This window comes from Oncorhynchus clarkii, chromosome 7 (genome assembly GCF_045791955.1).
Source record: "Oncorhynchus clarkii lewisi isolate Uvic-CL-2024 chromosome 7, UVic_Ocla_1.0, whole genome shotgun sequence".
In the NCBI taxonomy this organism is placed as follows: Eukaryota; Metazoa; Chordata; class Actinopteri; order Salmoniformes; family Salmonidae; genus Oncorhynchus; species Oncorhynchus clarkii.
The window spans coordinates 57,459,694-57,469,129 of NC_092153.1; positions in this window are offsets into that span (position 1 = coordinate 57,459,694).

The following is a 9,436-nucleotide window of genomic DNA, read 5'->3' on the forward strand; positions in this document are numbered from 1 at the left end:
AAATTATATAAAGAATGATAGTAAAAAGCTTTGGGGCACCTTAAATGAAATTTTTGGGGAAAAAGACAAATCGACTCCTTCATTCATTGAATTAGATGGCTCATTCATCACAAGCCCACTGATATTGCAAACTACTTTAATTACTTTTTCATTGGCACAATAAGCAAACTTAGAGATGACATGCCAGCAACAAACGCTGACACTACACATCCAAATATTTCGGACCAAATGATGAAAGACAAGAATTGTACTTTTGAACTTCGTAAAGTCAGTGTGGAAGAGGTGAAAAAATTATTGTTGTCTATCAACAATGACAAGCCACTGGGGTCTGACAATCTGGATGGTAAATTACTGCGGATAATAGCAGACGATATTGCCACTCCTATTTGCCACATCTTCAATTTAAGCCTACTGAATGCGGGTGACTCAACACTATACACGTCAGCTACTACAGCGACTGAAATGACTGCAACACTCACCAAAGAGCTGCAGTTAGTTTCAGAGTGGGTGGCAAGGAATAAGTTAGCCCTAAATATTTATAAAACTAAAAGCATTGTATTTGGAACAGAACACTCACTAAACCCTAAACTTCAACTAAATCTTGTAATAAATAATGTGAAAATTGATGTGGAAGTTGAGATGACTAAACTGCTTGGAGTAACCCAAGATTGTAAACTGCCATGCTCAACACATGCTGATGCAGTAGTAGCTAAGATGGGGAGAAGTCTGTCTATAATAATGCGATGCTCTGCCTTCTTAACAACACTATCGACAAGACACGTCCTACAGGTCCTAGTTTTGTCACACCTTGACTACTGTTCAGTCGTGTGGTCAGGTGCCACAAAAAATACTTAGGAAAATTGCAATTGGCTCAGAACAGGGCAGCACGGCTGGCCCTTGGTTGTACACAGAGAGCTAATTTTAATAATATGCATGTCAATCTCTCCTGGCTGAAAGTGGAGGAGAGATTGACTTCATCACTACTTTTATTTAAGAGAGGTATTGATTGACGTGTTGAATGCACCGAGCTGTCTGTCTAAACTACTGGCACACAGCTTGGACACCCATGCATACCCCACAAGACATGCCATAAGAGGTCTCTTCACAGTCCCCAAGTCCAGAACAGACTATGGGAGGCACACAGTACTACATAGAGCCACGACTACATGGAACTCTATTCCACATCAAGTAATTGACGCAAGCAGTAAAATTAGATTTAAAAAAAAAACATTGGCACAGACACATGCATACACACACACACGATATACACACTATACATACGCATGGATTTAGTACTGTAGATATGTGGTAGTGGTGGAGTAGGGGCCTGAGGGCACGCAGTGTGTTGTGAATGTATTGTAATGTTTTAACATTTTATAAACTGCCTTCATTTTGCTGGACCCTAGGAAGAGTAGCTGCTGCGTTGCTATTTACAACTGCGACCTGGCCAAGATAAAGTAAAGCAGTGCAACACAAGCAACAACACGGAATTAAACAAGGAATAAACAAACATACAGTCAATAACACAATAGAAACAAATATATATACAGTGTGTGCAAATGAAGTAAGATTAGGGAAGTAGGGCAATAAATAGGCCGTAGTGGCGAAATAATTACAATTTGGCAAATAAACACTGGAGTGATAGATGTGCACAGATTAATGTGCAAATAGAGATACTGGGGTGCAAAAGAGCAAAATAAATAATGAAATAACAATATGGGGATGAGGTAATTGGATGGGCTATTTACAGATGGGCTATGTACAGGTGCAATGATTTGTAAGCTTCTCTGATAGCTGATGCTTAAAGTTAGTGAGGGAGACATGAGTCTCCAGCTTCAGTGATTTTTGTAATTCGTTCCAGTCATTGGCAGCAGAGAACTGGAAGGAGAGGCGGCCAAAGGAGGAATTGGCTTTGGGGGTGACCAGTGAAATATACCTGCTGGAGTGTGTGCTACGGGTGGGTGCTGCTATGGTGACCAGTGAGCTGAGATAAGGCGGGGCTTTACCAAGCAAACACTTATAGATGACCTGGAGCCAGTGGGTTTGGCAACGAATATGAAGCGAGGGCCAGCCAACAAGAGCATACAGGTCGCAGTGCTGGGTAGTATATGCGCTTTGGTGACAAAACGGATGGCGCTGTGATAGATAGACTGCATCCAATTTGCTGAGTAGAGTGTTGGAGGCTATTTTGTCAAGGATCGGTAGGATAGTCAGTTTTACGAGGGTGTGTTTGGCAGCATGAGTGAAGGATGCTTTGTTGCAAAATAGGAAGCCAATTCTAGATTTAATTTTGGAATGGAGATGCTTAATATGAGTCTGTAAGGAGAGTTTACAGTCTAACCAGACACCTAGGTATTTGTAGTTGTCAACATATTCTCAGAACCGTCCAGAGTAGTGATGCTGGACGGGCGGGCAGTGATCGGTTGAAGAGCATGCATTTAGTTTTACTTGCATTTAAGAGCAGTTGGAGGAAATGGAAGGAGAGTTGTATGGAGTTGAAGCTCATCTGGAGGTTAGTTAACACAGTGTCCATAGAAGGGCCAGAATGGTATCATCTGCAGTAGATCAGAGAATCACCAGCCGCAAGAGCGACATCATTGATGTATACAAAGAAGAGAGTTGGCCCAATAATTTGTTTACTTTTTTTATACCTTTATTTAACTAGGCAAGTCAGTTAAGAACAAATTCTTATTTTCAATGACAGCCCAGGAACAGTGGGTCAACTGCCTGTTCAGGGATAGAAACGACAGTACCTTGTTAGCTCAGGGGTTTGAACTTGCAACCTTCCGGTTACTAGTCCAACACTCTAACCACTAGGCTACCCTGCAACCCCAATTTAACCCTGTGGTACCCCCATAGAGAATGCCAGAGGTCTGGACAACAGGCCCTCTGATTTGACACACTGAACTCTATCTGAGAAGTAGTTGGTGAACCAGGCGAGGCAGTCATTTGAGAAACCAAGGCTGCTGAGTCTGCTGATAAGAATGCAGTGATTAACAGAGTCGAAAGACTTGGCCAGGTCCATGAAGACAGCTGCACAGTATTGTCTTTTGTCGATGGCGGTTATGATATCGTTTAGGACCTTGAGCGTGGCTGAGGTGCACCCTTGACCAGCTCGGAAACCAGATTGCATAGCGGAGAGTTTCTTGCCTCTACACCTGCATTGCTTGCTGTTTGGGGTTTTAGGCTGGGATTCTGTACAGCACTTTGAGATATCAGCTGATGTAAGAAGGGCTTTATAAATACATTTGATTTGAGAAGGTGCGGTGGGATTCAAAATGGTCGTTGATCTGTTAGTTAACTTGGCTTTCTAAGACTTTAGAAAGGCAGGGTAGTATAGATATAGGTCTGTAGCAGTTTGGGTCAAGAGTGTCCCCCCCTTTGAAGAGGGGGATGACTGTGGCAGCTTTCCAATCTTTGGGGATCTCAGACGATACGAAAGAGAGGTTAAAAAGGCTAGTAAAAGGGGTTGCAACAATTTTAGAAAGAGAGGGTCCAAATTGTCTAGCCCAGCTGATTTGTTGGGGTCCAGATTTTGCAGCTCTTTCAGAACATCAGCTATCTGGATTTGGGTGAAGGAGAAATGGGGAGGCTTGGGCAAGTTGCTGTGGGGGGTGCAGAGCTGTTGACCAAGGTAGGGGTAGCCAGTTGGAAAGCATGGCCAGCCGTAGAAAAATGCTTATTGAAATTCTCCATTATTGTAGATTTATCAACCCAATAATGACCATGTTGTTGTGAGCAGCGGCCATCTATCTCCATAAAACTGTTGCATGTACGTGCGTGTGTACATGCGTGCGTTCCTGCACGCGCATCTGTGTGTTTGTGTTGTGTGTGTGGGATGCTGAGAAGCGCGGTAGACAGTTATCATGCTGAAGTGATGGATGTCTAATCCAGGCGATAAGCAGAACGGCAGTAACCCAATAAGGACTATACAGCCCAGCCATTAAGTACAGCAGAGCGGCCAAACGCAGTGGACAGATGGGATTGATCCTGGCATAGTCATGTAGTGAGTTCTCCACCCCTGACAGTGTAATTAATACAAATGATTTATGTCCAACAGAGTCCACCATGGGGTTAGGACCACCGGTAGGTAGCCTATAGGCCTACAGTACTTGTTTTCCCAAGATATTCAAACTGACTTTTAAATACGTTCATTGTCTTCCATCACTGGCTTTATCACAGGATTCCGTGATAGTACATGTTTTCCGACCCCTATACTCATTCATTATCTGCATTACTTGACCATGGACGGCACCTAACCTCGTATAAGGAAAATACTATTTCCATTTCAACTGCCTGCCATTAAATGTGTTTAATCTGTTTTGGGTTGCTTCTGTCAGTGACATTCACATTGGATTGGCAATGAAAGGGAGAGAGAGAGAGAGAAGAGCAGCAGGGAGTCCCAGTCCATCTTGGTTGAATTGTTCATTATCATACTATATTGGGTTGTTTGTTTCTAGAAGACAACATTCATCTCCTCCTGAACGACACATTGAGGTGCAAGCCGCTGTAAAACTGTTCTCGGACTTCACAGTCAATACCGTATTGGGGCCTGCAGGAAGCATTTCACCACTGCCACGTAGTGGCAAATGCCAGATGGGCTGGACCACTTTTTAAGTAGGGTGGGCTGGTCTAAATGTTTTATATTTTTTTATATATAAAAGTAAAACAATGAAAACGGTGACATGGCCAGCTGCCATGGGCCTGTTAAGATTATTATTATTATTTTTAGCACAATTTCTTTGTTATACTAATCTATAACGAGCCTTTGGGGGATCGATGGGCCCGGTTTTCTTATAGGCTGAGCTGAGGTCACACAAACACATTCAATGTCAAACTCGACATCAGCAAAGAGACCTTCTCCAACTCTGTCATCAGTTAGACAGCCAAGATCCTGGATCGTAAAAAAGTAGAAGAGCACATTGTACATTGTCACCTCACTCAAAATATATATTTTTGGCTTAAACCATGATTTGCTTTAATCCCTGCCTATAGGTCTCTGGGTAGTAGTCTCTGGGTAGTATCTCTGCGTAGTAGTCTCTGGGTAGTAGTTTCTGGGTAGTAGTCTCTGGATAGTAGCCTCTGGGTAGTAGCCTCTGGGTAGTAGCCTCTGGGTTGTAGTCTCTGGGTTGTAGTCTCTGGGTTGTAGTCTGGGTAGTAGTCTAAGGGTAGTAGTCTCTAGGTAGTAGTCTCTGGGTAGTAGTCTATGGGTTGTAGTCTCTGGGTAGTATTCTCTGGGTAGTAGTCTCTGGGTTGTAGTCTCTGGGTAGTAGTCTGGGTAGTAGTCTCTGGGTAGTAGTCTCTAGGTAGTAGTCTCTAGGTAGTAGTCTCTAGGTAGTAGTCTCCAGGTAGTAGTCTCTGGGTACTAGTCTCTGGGTTGTAGTCTCTAGGTTGTAGTCTCTAGGTTGCAGTCTCTGGGTAGTAGTCTCCGGGTAGTAGTCTCTGGGTAGTAGTCTCTGGGTTGTAGTCTCTGGGTTGTAGTCTCTGGGTAGTAGTCTCCAGGTAGTAGTCTCCGGGTAGTAGTCTCTGGGTAGTAGTCTCCGGGTAGTAGTCTCTGGGTTGTAGTCTCTGGGTTGTAGTCTCTAGGTAGTGGTCTCTGGGTACTAGTCTCCGGGTAGTAGTCTCCGGGTAGTAGTCTCCGGGTAGTAGTCTCCAGGTAGTAGTCTCCGGGTAGTAGTCTCTGGGTAGTAGTCTCCAGGTAGTAGTCTCCGGGTAGTAGCCTCTGGGTAGTAGTCTCTGGGTTGTAGTCTCTAGGTAGTAGTCTCTGGGTAGTGGTCTCTGGGTAGTAGTCTCTGGGTTGTAGTCTCTAGGTAGTGGTCTCTGGGTAGTAGTCTCTGGGTAGTAGTCTCTGGGTAGTAGTCTCTGGGTTGTAGTCTCTAGGTAGTGGTCTCTGGGTAGTAGTCTCTGGGTTGTAGTCTCCGGGTAGTAGCCTCTGGGTAGTAGTCTCTGGGTTGTAGTCTCTAGGTAGTAGTCTCTGGGTTATAGTCTCTGGGTTGTAGTCTCTAGGTAGTGGTCTCTAGGTAGTGGTCTCTGGGTAGTATTCTCTGGGTAGTCGTCTCTAGGTAGTGGTCTCTGGGTTGTAGTCTCTGGGTAGTTCTCTGGGTAGTGGCCTACAACTGCAATGTTTTTTTTTACTGTTGGATGAATACATGGCAACTAGCAGCAGCGATGTGTATTCACGGATGCCAAAGGAAGCCAGACATTCCCAAATATTTGACCAATAAAAAAATATATATTATGCAATAATTTATCTTTCATCTCTTTGTGTTTTCATAATTTTCCTTCAATTCGCAACTGGCTGAATCTCACCGGAGAAATCATCCGAGCAAGGGATGCTGTCTGGGCCAAAAGAGTATAACATGTTGCCACCATAGCATTTGATTGATTGATGCCAAGAAGCATTTGGCCTCCCTTGATAAAAAAATATATAAAATAATTACCCCCCCAGTATCGGAATGCCGTAATAAAGCCATGCAGGCTGGGGGCTCCCGTCCATCTGCCTGAGGGGATCAACAGGAGAGAGTGCCACTGTCTGGCATCTATATCATCATCACAATTTCTCCATTAGACTAAACTCATCTTTTATCTTCAGTTGCACTAAACCTACGTTAAACACAAACTCAGTCATTTGATTCATTTCATTGGTGCAAATGAACCTTCATCTATCTTTCACTATTCCTCCTAAGGGCTTTTCACCATACTGAGCCGAGCCAAGCCAAACCAAGCTGTACTGAGCTGGCCTGGTTACGCATCTACCATATTTGCTGAAACCATGCTGAAAAGGACAATTGTGTGAGAAGAAAATATCCAAGCCAGCAAAGTTTGGAGAGTAATATACCTTCCATAGTAGCCTAGCAGTGTTGCTGTTGTGTTCAGAGTGCCATAAACATTCTATAACATGAAAGAGCCCAAAACCTCATAAGTAGCTATAACTTTCTTTTATCACCCTTTAAAGTTGTTGCTGCAAGGCCTAATCCCTCGTCATCTCAACACAGCTCATGTCTACTTGTCATGGCCTCTGTGTTTGGAAGCATCATGAGCTAATAGGATAAGATACAGCCAAGGTCTCTGCCCCCCAGAAACACGAATGGACAGAGAAAGAGAGAGAGCACCGCCAGTGACTCTTCTTCCTCCCTCCAGCCCCCCTTCTCTTTTTTTATTTTTTATTTTACACCGGCGGAATTTAGGATTCCATTACGAGCCTGCGTGCAGTACCTACAACGATCAGCACTCTGCTAATCTCTTTATCTGCAGATATGCCCGGGAGACAAACAGCCTATCGAATTCCCATTTCAGCTGAACACACAAGTACACAAACTCTTTCTGCAATTTGATACATCTCAGCAGTTTAAACACCTTAACCGCTCTCTTTTGAATAGATTTCCATCTACTTAGGGGATCAAAAACCATTTGTTACTCTTGCAATCGTCCTTATTGTATCAGCCGCGAGGGCAGGATCTCATTTGTAGGCAACAAAGGGTTATGAGTGCTAAATGACATACAACGCCACAGTATAGGAACTGAAGGCCCTACTCTCTTGGCTGGGGAAGACTGGTCCTCCTCACCACATGGAGTGAACAACAGAACCAGTGAGGAGAAATACAACACTAATAGGAAATGTTTATCAAACTGTGAAGGCGTTATTTAATACATGAATCCAACAGCCCCACACTGAGTTGTATCATGCCAAATTGAGTCATCACATTATCCACAGGGACTATTTTCTCTTCTCTCTCTGATCCATCTGCTACTGGGGTGTACTGGGGAGTCACAGCTGTAGGTCTGCCATTAGCCCCACTGGTGTCGGCCCGCCTGTCTTACATATGCTGCTTTTAGGCTGCTTTACACTAACGCAGCAGGAGTGGCATTACTGTGAGCCTCCATACTGTCTGGTAGTGGCAGAACTAGCCTGTGTTTCACATGCAAACTTTATGGCACTCTGTGTGGTTATGGGGGAGAGAACCTTAAGGTCTAAACTGCCTGCTGAACCAGTCATTAGAGGATCAGCAGGCTATACTACACACGAATGGAATGAATATTACAGAAACTGCTGTGACTATTATAGTAAAGCAACTCTTACTTGCTGAGGGGAGGACGGCTCATAATAATGGCTGGAACGGAGTGAATGGAATGGCATCAAACACATGGAAACCATGTGTTTAATGTATTTGATACCATTCCACGTATTCCGCTCCAGCCATTACCACGAGCCTGTCCTCCCCAATGTTTTTTTATTCTTCTCCTCTGTCCAAGGCTGATCGCCGCTGACCGTGTGTTTGTGTTTGCTGACCGTGTGTTTGTGTTTTATGGTGCCATGACTGTTTAAATAAGAATGTGACAAATCGATGTGAGTGATTGGCAGGACATGTGTAGGCATGTGTACGTGCTGCGCTGTGTCAACTCACTGCACTCCTGCCTGCTCCCATGGGGCACTCTCTGAAAAGATCTGGTTCATACCCTGCATACATCTTCATTCACTCTACCTCTCCCTTCATCAGTGAGACATCATGTGGGACATGTCCAATGTCAGCAAGGATACCCTTCAGTTTCTCTGAAAACGTGGCACAATATGATAACACTCTGAAATCCTCCCCTTTGCCCGATGGTCTCCTGTAAGGTATGGTACATGGCATACAAATGATCCCAACCAGATGTATGGATGTTGGCATTGCAAAAGGAAATCATGCCTGTCCACCTCATGACTTACTTTACTTAAGCCCTTGGCTTCTATGGAGCACAGGCCATTGATAAATTTTCTCCATCTCACTTGGTTTAGGACAAGTTTTTTCAGGTCACACCAGTTGAGGCCTCTCGCAGTCATTTCTGCCTGGATGTCTTTCTTCCAAGTGTTTCTGGGTAGCCCTCCTCACGAGATAGGTGTGAGACAGGGAGATAGGTTAGCTCCCACTATTGTAGCACTTAGCTAACAGTTCCCATAGGGGATTTAATTAGGGATTTAATTAGAGGTGGACCTCTCTCTGACTCACCGAATGCCATTTATTCGACCATGCTGGTCATTTATGAACATTTGAACATCTTGGCCATGTTCTGTTGTAGTCTCCACCCGGCACAGCCAGAAGAGGACTGGCCATCCCACATATGCTCTCTCTAATTCTCTCTTTCTTTCTCTCTCTCGGAGGACCTGAGCCCTAGGACCATGCCCCAGGAATACCTGACATGATGACTCCTTGCTGTCCCCAGTCCACCTGACTGTGCTGCTGCTCCAGTTTCAACTGTTCTGCCTTATTATTATTCGACCATGCTGGTCATTTATGAACATTTGAACATCTTGACCATGTTCTGTTATAATCTCCACCCGGCACAGCCAGAAGAGGACTGGCCACCCCACATAGCCTGGTTCCTCTCTAGGTTTCTTCCTAGGTTTTGGCCTTTCTAGGGAGTTTTTCCTAGCCACCGTGCTTCTACACCTGCATTG